General features: G+C 31.1%; 1 long non-coding RNA gene across 1 annotated transcript; it reads left to right on the forward strand.

Moving 5' to 3' along the window:
- The first annotated feature begins 1,679 nt into the window (after positions 1 to 1,679).
- LOC142332343 (uncharacterized) lies at positions 1,680 to 18,675 on the forward strand. The gene is made up of 3 exons (XR_012758267.1): positions 1,680 to 1,729; positions 8,424 to 8,538; positions 18,627 to 18,675. It is a non-coding gene; the product is annotated as an uncharacterized LOC142332343 (long non-coding RNA).
- Positions 18,676 to 19,392: the final 717 nt, after the last annotated feature.

The raw sequence follows: 19,392 nt of genomic DNA on the forward strand, positions 1-19,392 counted from the left end.
CGCGTCTTCCCAAATCAGCTGATTTGTAAGTTAAGAGTTCCAGCGTTCAAGTGTTAGTAAAGTCAGTTATTTTTACAAGAGTTTGAATACTAGATCGTGGATACCGGTGTTCTTTGATGGTGGGTTTCAATTAACCACACATTTCAGGAATGGTCGATCTGAGACTGTACAAGACTACACTTCATTTAAATTCATACATATCATCCTCTGAAGTAACACCTTACCGTGATTCCGGAGACTAAACAGGAAAAAGAATGTATTTTAAACGCCGGAGAATTTCTACCATCTTGCTGATATAATTCTTTCTGAAATTTTGTTTCGTTTAATACCTAGTTAAAATCTGCCTCATTTTTATATATATTTTTTTTTATTTTAAAATATTCGAGTTTCTTACGTTTGTATTTGGTTTCTGTGAACTACCTACGGGCAGATATTGATCAAGGACGTTTTACTTTACCTGTTCGTCCAAGGAAAATCAGTACACCTTTGGGACAAACCTTGTATGTTTATAAGAAATTTCATCCTTTTTCACCAATAGTCTTGAAAGTTTGTTACATTCTTAATCTCCCGTTATATTACCTACTGGGTATTTTATGTTGTGTTTTTGTGTGTGGGTGTGTGCGCGCGTGCGCGTATTTTATATAAAATAAATAGAAATAAATTGTATTTATTAATACATATTTTGTTTTTATTAATAGAAAGATAAATATAAAAAAAAATAATATTTATAGCTTGTAAGTAGAACTAAATTCGTGTTGACAGTACATTCATATAAAAATGTATTATTAAATAGAATTAATGTTTACAAAGAGTTTATTCATATGGTTGGTTATATTTGAACAGCGGGAAGATGAGTTGCCATTAAAATAACATTAGCTATACTTCAAAAGCCTCTTTATCTTGCTCTATCATTTCCTCTCATGCTAGTCATCACTATCTCTTTTACACTTCCCTATTCATTCCTTCAATCTCTCTCTTTTTATCTTTTAAGTACCATACGCGTCTAGTTCTCATCAAAATAAAATTAAATTGATTTATTACGTCATTAAGTTATTTTAAATTAAGGTTCTTTAATTGAATTTTTTCTAATACAATTAAAGTATTTTATATTAATTAAATAAATTTTCAAATTACATTTGAATAATTAACTCTACATAAGATAATGTTATAATTAAAGTTATATTTCTATGTATAAATATGGAAAACTTTTAAGCTCATTTTATCACTAATAACTCCATTTTTAAAATAATTAGAAAATTGAATAATTATTCGTTAGAAAATCCGCATGTATTCCGAAAAAAACAATTATATACGTACATTATAAAAAAATATATTTTGGCTGAGAAATTCCGAAAAAGTATCAATTTTGTTAAAACTTATTATAATAAAATAATTAATAGTAACAATTATGTACTATAACATTTTATGTATTTTTAATTATACAACGAAAAAGGTTCAAATTATTTTTCGATGGGCTTAGCTACAATCATATTAGATTGAAGTTTTATTTAACTTCCTCAGTCCTGGCGATCGTTGCAGGAGACATAAATTAGGATGTATTTCAGATAGTTTTCTCACAAGGTATGTCAACGTAGTTCATTTGTTAGAAAAGAGATGGCAGCACGTTTTGATCTATCTTGGAACGTGGTATATTAGTTGTCTGTCAGGTGCTCTGTAAACTTCAACATGGCTGATTGCAGGAATCGTAAGTTTTCTGTAGAATATAATTGTAAGTACCTGTCAATGTTCTTTATTACTTCATTTTTTTTTTATTACAAATATGTTTTTAAACTTAAAAAAAATCTCTGTTACTTTCATACGAATTTAACTGTAATATTAGTAACTGACACGTAACCAAACTTTTATATCCTCTGCACGGGACATCAGTTCTTGGATTGCAGGTCACTACAGCGTCTTGGATTGAATACAGGCGAGACCAAACTGCTTTGGGAACTACGAAAAATAATGTCTTGGATTATCTTGATTTCATATCAAGATATTTATGAAAAATATCCTTAGGGCCTATCATAAGAAAAAGTTGGTTAAAGATGTCCCATACAAGGATACGTAGATTTAGGGGCTGTAATAAAAAAATAGGAAAATATTGTAAAAAAATATGAATTTTGGACCTTTAGACATGATATAATTCAAACCGTAAAAATTTTCGAAAAAGCTTTATTCCAGGACTGAGTAGGATAAACGGTAATATATGTGAGTTACAGGTTATAACGGAATGAAACGAATAGACGCGAACGCTGCCGACTTATATTCAGTTTTTATAACAGGTAACCAGGCAACGGAATATGACGATTATACGCGGGAACTACCGATTCGTAATTAGTAATGGTTCAGGTTCGTACACGTTTGATAGTGTGTGAAGTATGCTTTTCTATAATGTAATTATATTAATATAAAATAGAATATGGTAATGCATTTGTTTAATCTACTTCATAATAGAATATTTTTTTAAATTTTATTAGGTTTTATGAAATATATGTTTTCATTTGCAATGTAAACTTTAACAAACGTATCTAAATACACAACATATTACAACTTATTAAGAATTCTCCCTCTTTTGTTTTTTTTTTTTACTTTTTCTTTCTTTCGTTTTATTTATTTTTATATTAATCGCTTTTCTTTTAATCTTTTAACTAATCAAAAGAAATATATAAATAAGTATAACGTAACAAAAAAAAACTATTTTTTTTCAATTCTTCAAAATTGAATTTTTTTCAAATCTATCCATTTTAGGATATTAAATTGCTGGTCTGCTGAGATGAACTATTGTATTTAACGGACTGTTTCCGAATAGAAAGGAATATATTAGTCTACACGAAATACATAAACATTTAATATTGTGTATCCTATAAAATTTATAACCCACGTAACCCACTTGTGACTTAACAGGGATACAAGATTGCTTTTTCTGAGAGTAATGATGTTTACTGTATAGTCAGTTCCTTTGTTGAAGAAAATGAGAATATAACTTGTAGGATAGAATAACAATTATATTTGGTTGGGAGTTGACATGCTAACGTGAATATTTAATCCAATAAGTAAAGTAATTGGAAACAACGTCCATTCTCATTTTCCGTAAAAAGATTGCATGATATATTTGTTATTTTTAAAGCTGGTTATGTCATTTTTGGAAATAACTTATGAATCAAATTTTAGATATCTAGTAACCATTTTGGTTACAAATTTATTATAAATAATTTAATTTTTTTTTTCGAGCGTTTGGTTTAACAATGATTAAACATTTTTAAGAAGTATGCAGTAGTTTTATATACTAAATTAATTATTTCATCAACAAGAAAAATACTTTTTAATTATTATTAATAAATTTGAATTAATGGTAAATTAATTTTCTTTCATCGTCTGCTAGATTTTACACTCGTTAAAGTCTTATACAAGTTTAGTGAATTATAATGCATCAGAGGACTAATAATAATTGAATTAAGGAAACGAATAGTACTGAAACGTTTGTAAAATCCCTCCAATTCATTTTAAACAGAATATATATATAAATATATATGTGATTTCTTAATGTTTAACGCTGTATTTAATCTTTTTATATTATTAAATTGCTTTTAGGAGTTTACATTAATTTTTTATAAATTTTATCTATGCATATGAATGTTTTTATTCTTTAAAGTAATGAATTCTAGAATTTTACATTCACGGCGAATTCAGTTAGAATAGCTATATTAAAGGGAAAAGTATGGTGATAATGCCAAAAATGGGGTATCTGTTTTATTGCAGATCTTGACGTTTTAGGTCAAACTGGTTCATCCAGACCAAAAAAAAACCCATAACGAGGTCTGTAAATAAAATAGTGAGACGGTTCGGAAAAACTGTTTATTTACAATATAATTATAGATGACTCTATCAGCGTCGAAGTAGTTTTTTAGGAAATGCGGAATGCTTCAAACGGTTTTCCAACTCTTCATAACAGTGTTGGAACTCAGAAACCGGAATATCCTTCAGCTGTTCGGTTACATTTTTTAAATGTTTTATACTGGTCCAAAATGGTGTCCTTTGATGTGTTTTTTTAAATTCGGGAACAGGAAAAACTTGCAGGTACTCAAGTAAGGTAAATTAGGTAGTTGAGGAAGTACTGAGTGCGGTTCGACACCTTGTCACACCGCACCGCTGATGCAGCATCCAGTTGCTTTTGATGGCTGGTCTCATGCGGACAACACTTTCCCGCAGTCTTTCAAGAGTTTCTCGGTAAATATATTAATTTACAGTCCATCCTGTAGCCAAAAATTCCTTATGAATAATGCCATTACTATCGAAGAAATAAATTACCATGATTATGATTTGCTCATTTTTGGTTTTTTTGGGACGTGGTGATTTTGAAGTGTGCCACTCCTTGTTTTGTTTCTGAGTTGTACTCAAATATCCAAGATTCATCGACAGTAATAAGATTTTTTAGAAAATCAGGATCAGTTTCAATTAGCCTTAAAACATCGCGGCACACTTCCACTCTGTTGTTTTTCTGTTCAACAGTTATGTTTTTTTGGACCAATTTCGCACAAACATTTTTCATGTTAATTCGTTTGTTAAAATTTGATGGACTGTAGTATGATTCAAACGCACGCTGGTCACTCATTCACCACCTCATGGTGACTGAATGGTGTAATAAGAAAAAATTATTGTTACCGGGGGAAACAAATTGTTTATAATTGCCCGTTTCAACAACTCGCTCATTGTAAGGTACATTTTTATTATTATTCTAGTCTGCAAAAAATGTTAGAAATTTTATTTCTAGTGCCTTTGAATATCAATTTCAGTTAGTACTTATGATCAGTAAGTGGGTTTGCACACCCATTGAAAACTTTATCCATACACATACATACTCACATGCATATACACATGCGCTAGAGCAAACATATTTGTGTAAACAGACATTGGATTAATGCAGGTGAGTCCATATGGACCGCTATTTTTCTTCCATTGTTTTCATTTGTACGGATGATTGCCATCCATATAATTCTTTTATCGTCTTTTTTGTAATTCTCTTTGTATTCTGTTATTACTATTTACCTTCATTTTTTCGTACTTTTTGTTAAATACTTTTTTTTTATTCTTGTTTTTCTCTCATTCCTATCACTTGTGCTATATTATATTATCAACCCTATTTCCATATCATAACACGTTGACACTCCATCCAATTCTATATTCTTCTATTCTATTTCATTTTATATAATACAATACTATTTTTGTATAGTCTGGTATTGTTTCAAATGTCAGTTTCAATCCCAATATATTTACGCATGACTGAACAGATATTGTTCATAAATTTCTAGTTATTTTGGCTTTTTTATTATTCTTTTTGAAAATAATATTTACTTTTATCTATATATGTATATATATATATATATATATATATATATATATAATTATGTACACACACACACACACAAATAAAAAAAATATTTTATTAAAATTATTGTACGATTCTAATTTAAATAAGTAAAATAAAAATAGATAGGTGTCTTAATTATCAGTTTTAAAAATGAAAGGCTAAATATTTTGTCTGGACAAATTAAGGGAAACCAGAGCAAGCACTATTAAAAAAAATTATTGTCAATAAAAATTACAAAAATAAAAATTACATGAACTAATTGTAAAGTAAATGTGTGAAGATAATAAAATTAATAAAAAATAAAATAACTTTGAAGATGTTACTAAATAAAAATTTTTTGAAGTCATGAACCACTGGGGTGTATAATTTTTTTTATACAAAAAACTAATATCGGGGTTTTAAAGGTATTTCATATCTTTTAACTTTGACTTAGAGTAATAAATCGCAAATAAAATTAAATAATAACTTACAATGTGAGTACCTTTCGCTACGCAACACAAATCCAATCGATAGGAGAGTTTGTCTCGTACTTTAACCACATGTTTTTTTTTTTGTCTTCAGTCATTTGACTGGTTTGATGTAGCTCTCCAAGATTCCCTATGTAGTACTAGTCGTTTCCATCATTGTTATATGAAAATGCAGAGAGCCACATTTTCTTGGAAAAACAGCAGCTGTAGTTTTCCATTGCTTTCAGCTGCGCAGTACTCAGAGGACTGAGTGATGTTGATATGGCCGTTTAAGTCATTCTGACTCACGCATTCTGACTAACAACTACTGAAAGAGCTGCTGCCCTCTTTCAGGAATCATTTCTTAGTCTGGCTTTCAACAGATACCTCTCCGATATGGTTGCACCTTCGGTCCAGCTACTCTGTATCCCTGAGCACTCAAGCCCCCTCACCAACGGCAAGGTCTCATGATTCATAGAGGAGGAACCACATGTTTAGAGTAATAGAAACGATAGCTGCCTCAGTCCTGTGTCATATAAAATTCTTTGGTCCACCTTACATTTGAGGAAAGAACCATAACGAAACTTATCCAAATAAAGAACTCCTGTTACGCTTTCAAAAACAATGGTTCGTAAACTTGCTATCGGGATATTGAACAGAAAAAACATCAATTTTGGGAAGTCATTTTCGCATTGTAACAGTTCTTAGCGTTATTTTTATCTCCCCCTTATTATAGACATTATGTATATTAATTTTTCCAAAAAGATGAAATGTTGACTCATTACTAAACACAGTACTATAAAAAAAGTTGTCTTCTTTATGCCCCAACATTTCGATCGCGAAGTCGGCACGCAGAGAGTAGTCTGTAGGTTTCAAAACCGTAACAGCTGTAAACAGTATAAACGCATATGTAAGCGCTCTGTTAGAACATTCCACAATGTCATCACCGGCATTCTAGTTTGCGGCCGGCCTACTAGCAGGAAAGACTCCCTGACACGTTCAACGTTTTCTTCAAATTCTATCGGTCGTTCCGTACTTGTAAGTCAATTTTAAGAGATATGAAATAGCTTTAAAACCTTGATATTAATTTTTTGTGTAAAAAAAAAATTATCTTTTACTCAGATATCTGATCGTTTCAAATTGATTACATCCTCGATGAAGGTTCACAATTACACTTTCTACCCGAAAGCAAGTTGAACTGAACTTCAGATTCGCATTTAAAAAACTGCGAAACACAGATGAAGTTGTATCTTTGTTAATGACGTGGTCAAACGGAAAGATAGGGAATCAATCTATGGCCATGCACGTACCTAAAATTATCTTTTTGTTTTTTGATTTTGGCCTTAAATCAACCTTCATCTAAGATATGTAATTAATTAAAACCCCGGAATTTTTCTTTGTACACCCGTTGTGTTTGTGTGTGTATGTATATATATATACAAACACAACCAATAGTGTGTGTGTGTATATATATGTGCACTATTATATAAAGAGAAAGAGGGTTTTTGTTTGTTCTGAATAAACAAAGAAACTACTCGATTAATCGAAACCGTATTTTTACTCATGTTTCTTGGTTTAACTGAGAAGAATTTTAGGTATACTGTATTTCATCTCAAAAAATCTCGAGAAAAAAATATACAAGTATATATATATATATATATATATATATATATATATATATATATATATATATAGATATAGTATATATAAGTACTTATGTAGTAGTGGATGTTTGCCGGTTGATGCATAAACGTTAATGAATTAGATTAATGAACTGTGAACTATGAGTCTATCACTGTATAAGCTGGGTTTGAACTGAATAATTAGAATCAATCGAGTGAATAATATTACAAAAACAATTGAATTAGATTTAAGTTAAATAAAATAATATTAAATAAATTTAAAAAATCTTTGTTTAACAATAATAGACTTCTCGTGAGGACTGCGTGCGAGGCTAGAGTAGTTAAGATATGCAAGCATCTCATAGGTGGCTAGAACGAATCATCACAAAAAACTGGTAATAACCCCGGTGCCCCTGGGGCGCTGTTTTGGGAGGTGCAATAGGGTACTCTTATATCTCTGCAAATAATCGTCCGATTTTCAAAATTCAAACACGGTATTTGTTAATAGGTTAAAGGCTAACTTTTGCATGCGTCAAGTATATTCTTGATCTAACAATTCAAGGTCATTCGGGAATGGTATCTAAAAATGAAAAATTATTTATTAAAACGCGTGGAGATAATAAATAATCCGTTAAGGTGATATACTTCTCATACGGACCGCTAAATTCTCATATTTCTTTCTTACAGCAAGCCGTTCCCAAGATATTTATTAGTAGGGGTCTTATTGACAATATAACCTGAGTGATTCATAATCAACGACAAGCAAAAACTAATTGATTAACATTTGTATACATCTTGTTACGGTATAAATGCATATTAGGAAAGGAGTTTTTAAAATTCGACTGTTTTGAAATCCCCATTGTTAGATCACTCAAAGTTTCGGGCCCTGTATTGACCAAATTGTTCCTCTGAAGAAATTACAATATACTGATAGTTTTTATAAATTAAACAGGCTTTAATTTTTATTATCATGATTATTTTCAGAAGCATGAGTTTAATGAACACAGCGGGGTCTAAGCGAAAGAGCCCTCTGGCTAGACGGGAAGAGCGGGCGATCGAGCCATGACCGGCTACATTTTCCCTGACCACGACGGGAAACGTAAGTAACCATTCAGTGAGGGCCAAGTCGAAATGAGGGTGCAGATTAAAAATTTTAATATATTTTGTCTTTATTTGGCTTTTGATTATCATTTTTTATTGGATTATTTCAATTCATTAATAAGAAATATTGATTTAACAAAGATTGTTCAATTTTTTTTTTAGTTTTATTTTTTGTTCAAGCGTTGGAAAATAATTCGTTGTTTATCATATATTCATTCTACATTAAAAAAAAAAAATATATATCTATCGTTTTATCAGGATTTAATGAAAATCTAAAAACAATATTCTTGATTAAATAAATTTTATTTATAAATAAATAAGTTTGATATTAAAAAAAAATATTGCTGGTGAAGCCACATTGAAATCACGAGCGATAAAAAAGATATCCTTCTTTCTTTCTTTTCTTCTGGGAATTACCGTTCAGAGGGTATTACTTCAGAGGATGAGTGAGGATGATATATATGAGTGTATTCTTGTATAGTCTACGTTCGACCATTCCTGAGATGTGTTGTTAATTGAAAAATCCCAACCACTAAAGAACACCGGTATCCACGATCTAGTATTCAAACCCGTATATAAGCAACTGCTTTTACTACGACTTGAACGCTCTCGATTATCAAATCAGCTGATTTGGGAAGACGCGTTCACCATTAGACCGACAGGGTGGGTTAAAAAAAAAGATATTCTGAATAACTCATAGGAGAAAATACTGAAAATAAATTTATTAAAATTTGTGTACATGTTCTTCTTACGGTGTAAATGCACATTAAGAAAGGAGTTTTTAAAATTTCAAGTTAAAATGTGGTAATATTACAGTACACTATTTTTTTTTTTAATTTCTCGGTAATCTTCATGGAAATATCTAAAAAAATTTGATTTTTCAAAATTCGACCGTGAAAGAAGTGAAGAAAGGTAAAAAAACTTTGTATAATGATTAAAAGTTTTCCCAATTTCCTATTATACTAAACAAAATATTCAATAGATTTGGGAATATACTTCAGATAAATAGACAAGATGAAATCAAATTTTTTTTTTTTGTCTTCAGTCATTTGACTGGTTTGATGCAGCTCTCCAAGATTTCCTATCTAGTGCTAGTCGTTTCATTTCAGTATACCCTCTACATCATACATCACTAACAATTTGTTTTACATATTCCAAACGTGGCCTGCCTACACAATTTTTCCCTTCTACCTGTCCTTCCAATATTAAAGCGACTATTCCAGGATGCCTTAGTATGTGGCCTGTAAGTCTGTCTCTTCTTTTAACTATATTTTTCCAAATGCTTATTTCTTCATCTATTTGCCGCAATACCTCTCCATTTGTCACTTTATCCACCCATCTGATTTTTAACATTCTCCTATAGCACCACATTTCAAAAGCTTCTAATCTTTTCTTCTCAGATACTCCGATCGTACAAGTTTCACTTCCATATAAAGCGACACTCCAAACATACACTTTCAAAAATCTTTTCCTGACATTTAAATTAATTTTTGATGTGAACAAATTATATTTCTTACTGAAGGCTCGTTTAGCTTGTGCTATTCGGCATTTTATATCGCTCCTGCTTCGTCCATCTTTAGTAATTCTATTTCCCAAATAACAAAATTCTTCTACCTCCATAATCTTTTCTCCTACTATTTTCACATTCAGTGGTCCATCTTTGTTATTTCTACTACGTTTCATTACTTTTGTTTTGTTCTTGTTTATTTTCATGCGATAGTTCTTGCGTAGGACTTCATCTATGCGTTCATTGTTTCTTCTAAATCCTTTTTACTCTCGGCTAGAATTAGTATATCATCAGCAAATCGTAGCATCTTTATCTTTTCACCTTGTACTGTTACTCCGAATCTAAATTGTTCTTTTACATCATTAACTGCTAGTTCCATGTAAAGATTAAAAAGTAACGGAGATAGGGAACATCCTTGTCGGACTCCCTTTCTTATTACGGCTTCTTTCTTATGTTCTTCAATTATTACTGTTGCTGTTTGGTTCCTGTACATGTTAGCAATTGTTCTTCTATCTCTGTATTTGAACCCTAATTTTTTTAAAATGCTGAACATTTTATTCCAGTCTACGTTATCGAATGCCTTTTCTAGGTCTATAAACGCCAAGTATGTTGGTTTGTTTTTTTCTTTAATCTTCCTTCTACTATTAATCTGAGGCCTAAAATTGCTTCCCTTGTCCCTATACTTTTCCTGAAACCAAATTGGTCTTCTCCTAACACTTCCTCCACACTCCTCTCAATTCTTCTGTATAGAATTCTAGTTAAGATTTTCGATGCATGACTAGTTAAACTAATTTTTCTGTATTCTTCACATTTATCTGCCCCTGCTTTCTTTGGTATCATTATTATAACCCTTTTTTGAAGTCTGACGGAAATTCCCCTTTTTCATAAATATTACACACCAGTTTGTATAATCTATCAATCGCTTCCTCACCTGCACTGCGCAGTAATTCTACAGGTATTCCGTCTATTCCAGGAGCCTTTCTGCCATTTAAATATTTTAATGAAATCAAATTAAAAACACTATATTGGGGTTTATTCTATTTTTTAAGTGGTACGGCGCGGCGACTCAACCAATACAGCCTTGCCACTGTTGCTGTATGTACGATGCGACTGGCTGCTCTTACCTCCGGTTATATGACAAAAAACATAAAGTAAAAATAAAATTTACCGTAACGAGAAACACAAGTATATATAACGGGGGAAACCGCAATGGGGATCCTAGAATACATATAAAAATTCTGTTAAAAAATTTCTTGATTGGTTATTATTATTTTTAAATTAAAGTCAAGAATGTCGGTGTTTTGTGTTTTAAATCTGATTATAGGTTACCAACCGTATAAAATACAAGAAAAAACCAACGAATACATAAAAAAGTATTATGAAATGTCCTAAAATATAGTGAAACCAAACAAAAAAATTAAGCTAAGCTTACGTGACATTTCATATAATTTATTTTATAAGTTTATCTTATTTAAATCAGGACAGTACAGTATCATTCTGAAATCGGGTTGTTTTTATATTTCAGTAAGCTTAAATTTCAGGCGAAACGACATGTAAAATTTATTTTTAAAGGTAGTTTTTCATATCAAATTAATTGAATAAATTAATAGGATGTATCGTCAGTTGACTAAAACGAGATAAAATATTGAAATAAGTTTTCTTACTAAGTATGGTAGTGAAAGTAAGACGACACGTTTGTTAAAAATAAAAAAAAAAAGAGATGAGAAGTTCTTTATGAGCTTATCAGTTAAAAGACTTAGTAAGGAAGTTGGTTCCCTGAGGAGTTTTCAAAACTGACGGCGATTGACAACATGTCCGTGAGCAGGGGATAAATTGAGGGTGGTATAAAAAAAATTCCTACAGGTGGGGGTGGAACGTTGTTCCCCGAGTTGAAGGGTGAGGACTAAAGAGTATGGTATGAGAAAGTGTTCTGTCAGCACTTGCAGTGTTTTAGCCAATATATATATATATATATATACAGTAGTAAGTTTTACAGCCGAATACTGTGGTAAAAAAATATCAGTCTTATATTTATATATAGACTGCAGTATTATCATTTCTTCCAATTTTTTTTTTATTATTATATTTTTTGTTATTGGTTTGTTTTGTATAAAACACGATTCTAATGGGAAAGGTTACCTCTGACTTTCTTGTAATATTTTGAGTTTTATCTCACTTTCTTTTTTTTAACTGAAAATTCACTTATTAAATAGTTTTAAAATAATTCTTCCTTTTTGAATTTTATAGAATCTATGTTATTTTTTCCATCTTTGAATAACATATCAAATTTCGCTGATAATTATTTTCTTTTTTCAAGTAATTTTATTTTTTTCTAAAATTTTGTTTTTAAGACAGTCAACTCGCAACTATCCGTAAACGGTTTAATTGCGACTACCCGGTACTAGTGACAAACATCCCTGCAGTCTCCATTAAGATATTGGTGTCATTTAAAATGAATATGTGCTACGTATACACCTTCCGCCTAATTCCAATATCAGTGAGGATATGTCCAGTCTGTTTTCACAGATTCTTTTCCCTGCCTAACCATTGGCAATTTCAAGCCCAACACTACTTACGGTCTTATCATTATGTTCTTCTTGAGACACTATAGTTGATTCACTGAGTCAGAACTTAGATCTCCACTTATTAAATGATGAGTCGTATCAATATCATTAGGTACATTTTCGTGCATTGATCTGTCCTTGTTCAGCAACCCTACCCTCACATCTTATCTGGTGTCTCAAAAAATTTCTTCGGAAGCCATCATAGACCAATTGCTTTCTCTGTGTGTAATAATGATTTATCTCAGAGTCAGCAACACTTATGGGTAGTTCAGATAGCGGAGTGGATCGGATACGGAGATTCCTTTAGCCATTATGAGAGTGGTAGCTCAATCTACCAACTTGCAAAGTTTACACAACAAATTCTAGCGTGAATGAATTCAACCTTGCAAAATCTGGAAAGCCAAGGCGGCCTACTGTTATTTTGTGGGATGAAGACTGCTGGTGTAAACTAAAGGACCGGCGCAGGGTTTTACATCATTTCAATTGAAGACCTATGACTGGAATTGCTCTGTGTCTTCCACAATGCCAAGGCTGTTTGCCGATGAGTGTTTCGGTGTGCTATACAAAAATATTGGCTGAATTATCTCGATTACATTTCTCAAACACCATCAACTGTTGTATTGGGAAAAATTCAGATTGTATGTAGATCGTGACAATCTCCGCAGCTGATTGGACTGGAAAACAACGGCATCCTCATAACAACGACAATAGATGTGGTGAACAGATTTGGAAACATGTTTATGGCAGTTTCACTTAAATCATAATATTGTCATGAGTTTTTCAGATATAAGTTGCAGGTAGAATATGGTGCCATTTGTTATCGGAAAATTGCAAATGGAATTAAAGATCCAATTTTCTTTTGATGATCTAAGGTATGCATTGAACAATTCCTGTGACACTTCCCCTGGAATTGATAATATCACTTAGTATGTTATCTCACCTCCCGGGTACTGCATTACAACATGTTTTGTATGTCTATAATAGAATATTTTACCATCTAAAATTAGGGAATTTCTCCCAAGGAACCAGATAAATGCCCTAATTGCCCCCAAGCAACGGGGTTTCCACTGAGGTAGTCTATTCATCACGTAGTTTCTCTTCAATCTGTCATTCAAAACATCTTTCTTTTCTGCCAACGCCTTGTTGCTGTATTTTTCGATTTGCAAAAGGTATATTACACAGTTTGAAGGAGAGAAATTCTAAATAAACTTGATGAATGGGGTATACATGGGAATCTCCTTGCATTTAACGGACCAACTACTTCATGAGTAGTTGGTCCGTTCGAGTTGGAACGATGCTATCTGAAAAGTTTACACTAGAAAACTGAATACCACAGGAAAGTGTCCTAAGTATTATTTTGTTTGTCAAAGCTATAAATAGTATAGCAATCTGCATGCGAAAACCCGTTGTGTGTTCTTTGTAGATGATTTTTTCTATTTTTTTTCTAGAACGTTAGCTACTCATGAGAGACTGCTTCAAAACACATTAACTCGCTTAGAATCGTGGTGTAAATCGACTAGACACACATTTTCCCCGGAAAAATTGAAATGCATTTGCTTTTCCTGGTTGAGGGAACATGTTGACAGTCAACTGTTTTTATATAGTGAACCAGTTGAACCATGCATGCAGGTTTGATTTCTTGGATTATGGTTTGTCGAACGACTGACATGGGCAACAGATTTAAAGAAGCTAGACATGCTGAGAGTTCTATTCAATACTCATTGGGGAGCTGATCATGTGTGCATGTTGCACTTCTACTGACCACTTAGACTTTGGCTGTCTGGTGTATTTGTCGGCTGGGCCACTGCTCTAAAGATGCTTGATGCAGTCCATCATTCATTTATCCAACTGGCTACAGGGGCGTTTCTTTGAAGCCCTGTGGTAAGTCTACTAGTGCATAGTTACATAATTACTTGCAGGGTGTATATAGTAGGCACTGCAAGTGAATTTGAATTTTAGATGTTTCTTTTTAAAATTTTAAGTTTTTTTAATTGTTACATTTTATTTGGATCATGAGTGGAAAATGTTTTTATCATTAGGTACTCTTTACAAGCTTTTTTTAGGAGTAAACCTTTATAAAGTTTTGTAAATTTTTTAAGTTTGTTTCACCTTGTAACATCAGTAAATTAAATATATATATTTTTGAATCGGTTGCTAGGAAACATTGTTATGATTTACATTCTTTTCTTTTTAGTTAAAAAATTAATTATAAAATTTTCACAGTATTCTCTTTCTTGTTTTATTTTGTTTGAACATATTCTAAATTATCAGTATTTTTAACATGAGTCAAATAACACTTTTGGATAATAATGAGGATAATTTGGAACCTCCATTTACTGGAAGGACACGAGCGCAAGGGGAAATAAAAGCATCTGAGTTAGTATTAGCTGCGATACATCATTTAAAAGAGACCAAAGGGTCTACACGGAAAGAGATTATGGATTACATACGTCAAGAGTATAATTGTAATAGCGATCAGTTGAAGAGATCCATAAATACTGCATTAAAGAGAGGTGTACAGTACGGAGTGTTAAAACTTCAAAACGGTCATTTTTTGATAGAACCGATTGAAGATGATAATCTAATTATGACTGCAAGAGCAAGAGGTTGTGGTAGAAGAAGACGAAGAACATGTAGATCTAGGTCACGGCGTCGTAGGTCAAGATCGCGCTGCAGGTCAAGGCGTAGAAGACGATCTTGCAAACGAAGACGCTCTAGGTGTAAACGCCGGCGTAGCTCTAAGAGACGTTGTAGACGTAGGAGAGCGCGTCGTTGTGTGAATGATGACGATGAATAAATTGGTATTGGTTTAAATTTTGTGTGTGGGTAATTTTGTTCTACTTAAAAAAAACGTTTGTTAAAAATTTTTGTGATAATGTATCAAAAATGTCGTGCCAGACAAAAGGATTATGTTCAAATATTGATGTTTTTAAATTATTTTTTATACCACAATAAACATTTTCTGAATTCATATTTTGTTTTTAATTTTGTTTAGGTATGTTTTGGAAAATTTTATTATATAACTTTAATTAAGGTAAGCAAAAAATCTATCGAATTAGTAATAAAAAAAAAATAAAATTTGGAACAATTACTTGGGTCATTTTTTCTTGAAGCAACAGATTATTCTAACATTGTTGAATATTTCATGACTGTCTCTGTTCAGGTTGAAAGAATTTTGTTGGACGCCTCTATAAAGAAATAAATGAACTAAATGTTAATTAGAATTGTTTTCATAGAATATAAGGTCTTGTAGTTAATTGTCTTTGAAGTGTACCACTCCTTGCTCTGCCATTTTGTTTCTGGGTTGTACACTATGCAAGATTCATCACCAATTATAACATTTTTTAGAAAATAAGGATCAGTTTCAAGTCGCCCTAGAAGATGGCAGCACACTTCCACCCTGTTGTTTTTCTGTTCAACAGTAATGTTTTTTGAGATCAATTTTGCACAAACTTTTTCCATGTCCAATTGTTTGTCAAAATTTGATGGATTATATGGTACCTTCTGCGATGCAAGATGGTTATCATGTAGGAAATTTTTGTAGTGTGTTTGTGAATTAAGAGATGAAATCACCATTTTTCTATTAGAGGAAACTGACCTAAAGAAGTTTCATTTCAGTGATGGAATTGAGCTACTTGGTTGGCATATTCAAGAAATTAAATACCATTCGAGAAATTAAATAGTTGAATCATCAACTCCAAGGAGCAAATACATATATATGTGTGGAAACTTAATGCGTTTTGTGGAAAATTGGAATTGTGAAGTAGAAATTTAAATCAAACCTATAAATGTTTGCAAATGTGGATTAATGTATTAAAACTTAGAAGGCTGAAGAACAACATGTAAAAATTGTTTTTTTAACCACTGAAAATCATTTAGCCATGTTGGCTGAGAATTTTAATAAGTATTTTTCCTGCTGACGAAAACTTTGTAGCAAGTTACGAGTGGGTTAGGGATCCATTTCAAAGTAATCCCAAAGGGTTCTCAACTATCAAAGAAGAAATCTTCAAGACTTCATTGCAAGTGGCGAAATGAAAAGACAATTTAGTAATAAATCACTCTTTGAATTTTGGGCAGGGATGGATGATGAGTTTTCTGCAATGAAAAGAAGAGTATTTTATATACTATTACCATTTTCAACATCCTACCTTTGCGAAACTGGATTTTCAGTGGTGGCTACTTTGAAGACAAAATATATATCTCGGTCAAATATAGAGAAAGAAACTTTTTCTGTTATCAAATAATTAGTGAGAATTATCATACGTTTTTTTATACAGTTTTAATATTTTTATTTACTACGTATAAAATGCCATAATAGTAAGAAAAAACTGGTTAAAATTATAAAGTACTAGAGTTGACCATTTGTTGGTTTAATCACTGGGAGATTTAATGAATGTTAAAAACTGTGTGTATTAAAACAGTACCGCCCTTCAAGTATTGTAACACTGTATATGATATAAAATATAATTAATTTCAAGTTGTACTTGATACTTAACAAAGGATAGTTGGCAATTAATTTTTTGTTCTAAATGGATACTTTTTTGTTTATGGTTATGATGCAAATATCATAACTTTTCAGTGGATATGTTATCAGTATGCACGGATTGATTTTTCTTATTTTTGATATCATAAATATATTTTTATTTTGGCTTCCATTTTGACTCGCTATTATGTCTGCATTTTTTTGGTTGTTTCATTTTATCAACTAAATTTTTTTTTGAACACTCGTGTTATTTTTTAATTTTTCTGAAAATATCATTAATCAGTCTGTAAATTTAGTGAACTAGAATCACCTTTTGACAAGCTGTAACTCAATTTCATTTATCAAGACTATATCTGGAATGAGAAAGAAACCACTAGGTGCAAGGAGGTGAAAGTTTGGTCGCAAAAGAATTTCTGCATTACATAGTTGAACTTAAAAATAATAATAAATGTAAATAAAAATGTTACTGTTGACATGCAAGGATTTATTCCTATGGTATTTATCCTTAAATTGATAATTTTTAAATCAATATTGTTTTGTACACATATGATTTGGTAGAGTTGTAGATATAGTTTATACATAATTGAAAAAATCTGTTTATCAAATAAGATTATCAGATAGTGTAGCTGACTATTTGTTGGTTTAATCAGTCCATATGTTGACCTTATTATGATTATTATTCTGAAGAATTTGTTCAATTTAATGGTCAACCAATTTTATTGTAATTACAGTTGGATTAATTATTTTACTGAACGTTTATTCAGTTATCCCTGTTGTACTAATACAATATTGTTAAGTGGTCGTAATCTTGAATACTGGGAGATGTAATAAATGTTTAAAAACAGTGTGTAATTAAACTGCCAGTCCTTCAGGAAAGGTAACACTATATAAGTTATAGAATATAATTAATTTGAACTAGTACTTGATATTTAACTAAAAATTGCTGGCAGTAAATTTTTGGTTCTAAATGGCTAGTAGTTTTTCTACAGTTGAATTCTCTCACATTCCTTTGTACAAAAATCATAATGTTTCACAATGGATATATTATTATCGGTATGTGTGGATTTTGACTTAGTCTTATTTTGGATGTTATTTAATTATATTTTTATTTTGGCTATTGACGGTTCACATAAATTTATTTAGATTTTTTGAAGTTATTTTCATGTATATTGTATAAATTTGTATGATAAAATTAAACTTTGTTTTTTATTTATTTACATTCCCCTCACTGAATTTGAAAATTGATGCAAGGACTTGCATTCATTGAATCTGTCATTACTACGTATTTGTTCCTACGTATTCTGCTTTAACCTACATTTTTTATAACTATTTTGTCAATTTTGAGAAAATTTTGGGGTTAGCTAGTACAAAATTTAGCAAGATATATTTTATTTAGATTATTTATTAGATACAAATTTACACAGAGTAGCATAATTTCTCCGTTTACTTAATGTTCCCTTTGAATTTATGATTAATATATTTTATTGTTTTTTTTCTACATTATCTTTGGATTTTTTGTTTTTATTTTATAGTTGCAAGAGAAAAGGAGTATAAAAAACAGGAAAAAAATTCACACAACTGTAAGTATTTATTTTTTTAAGTTAGTATGTACAATGATATTGTGAGTTTACTATTTTACTGCATTTTAGATATTCAATAAATCCATTAAATAATGTATAGATGCCATGTAGTAAAGTTTGAAAACATTATTAATTTTTATGTTTTCAGTAATTTTGTTTTAAGGGTTTTTAAACACTCATGTTATTTTTTGTAATCAGTACCTTTTCTTTTTCATTTTCCAGTTTAGCCTCCGGTAATTACCGTTTAGATAATTCTTCAGAGGATGAATGAGGATGATATGTATGAGTGTAAATGAAGTGTAGTCTTGTACATTCTCAGTTCGACTATTCCTGAGATGTGTAGTTAATTGAAACCCAACCACCAAAGAACACCGGTATCCACGATCTAGTATTCAAGTTTTAATCAGTACCTAAATTTAGGGAACATCACACCCACATATCCTATATATTTATTGAAATACCTGTCACCAAATTAGTGCAAAGCTCATTCCTCTATTATTTGCTAGTATTATGTAAATAGTGTATTGAAATTAGCTAATTGAGGGATGTAACATATCTCAACAGTTGCTCTTATCCCAAGTGCGAATAGTCAAATACAGCATAAAATACATTTTATTTGTACCTAAATGTCATCATTTACAAAAACTTGTTTCACCTAGCGGTGAAACAGTTTTCTCATTCTGTCAATGAAGAACTCTGACAGTGTTTCCACAATCCT

Source organism: Lycorma delicatula, chromosome 11, assembly GCF_047948215.1.
Source record: "Lycorma delicatula isolate Av1 chromosome 11, ASM4794821v1, whole genome shotgun sequence".
Lineage (NCBI taxonomy): Eukaryota > Metazoa > Arthropoda > Insecta > Hemiptera > Fulgoridae > Lycorma > Lycorma delicatula.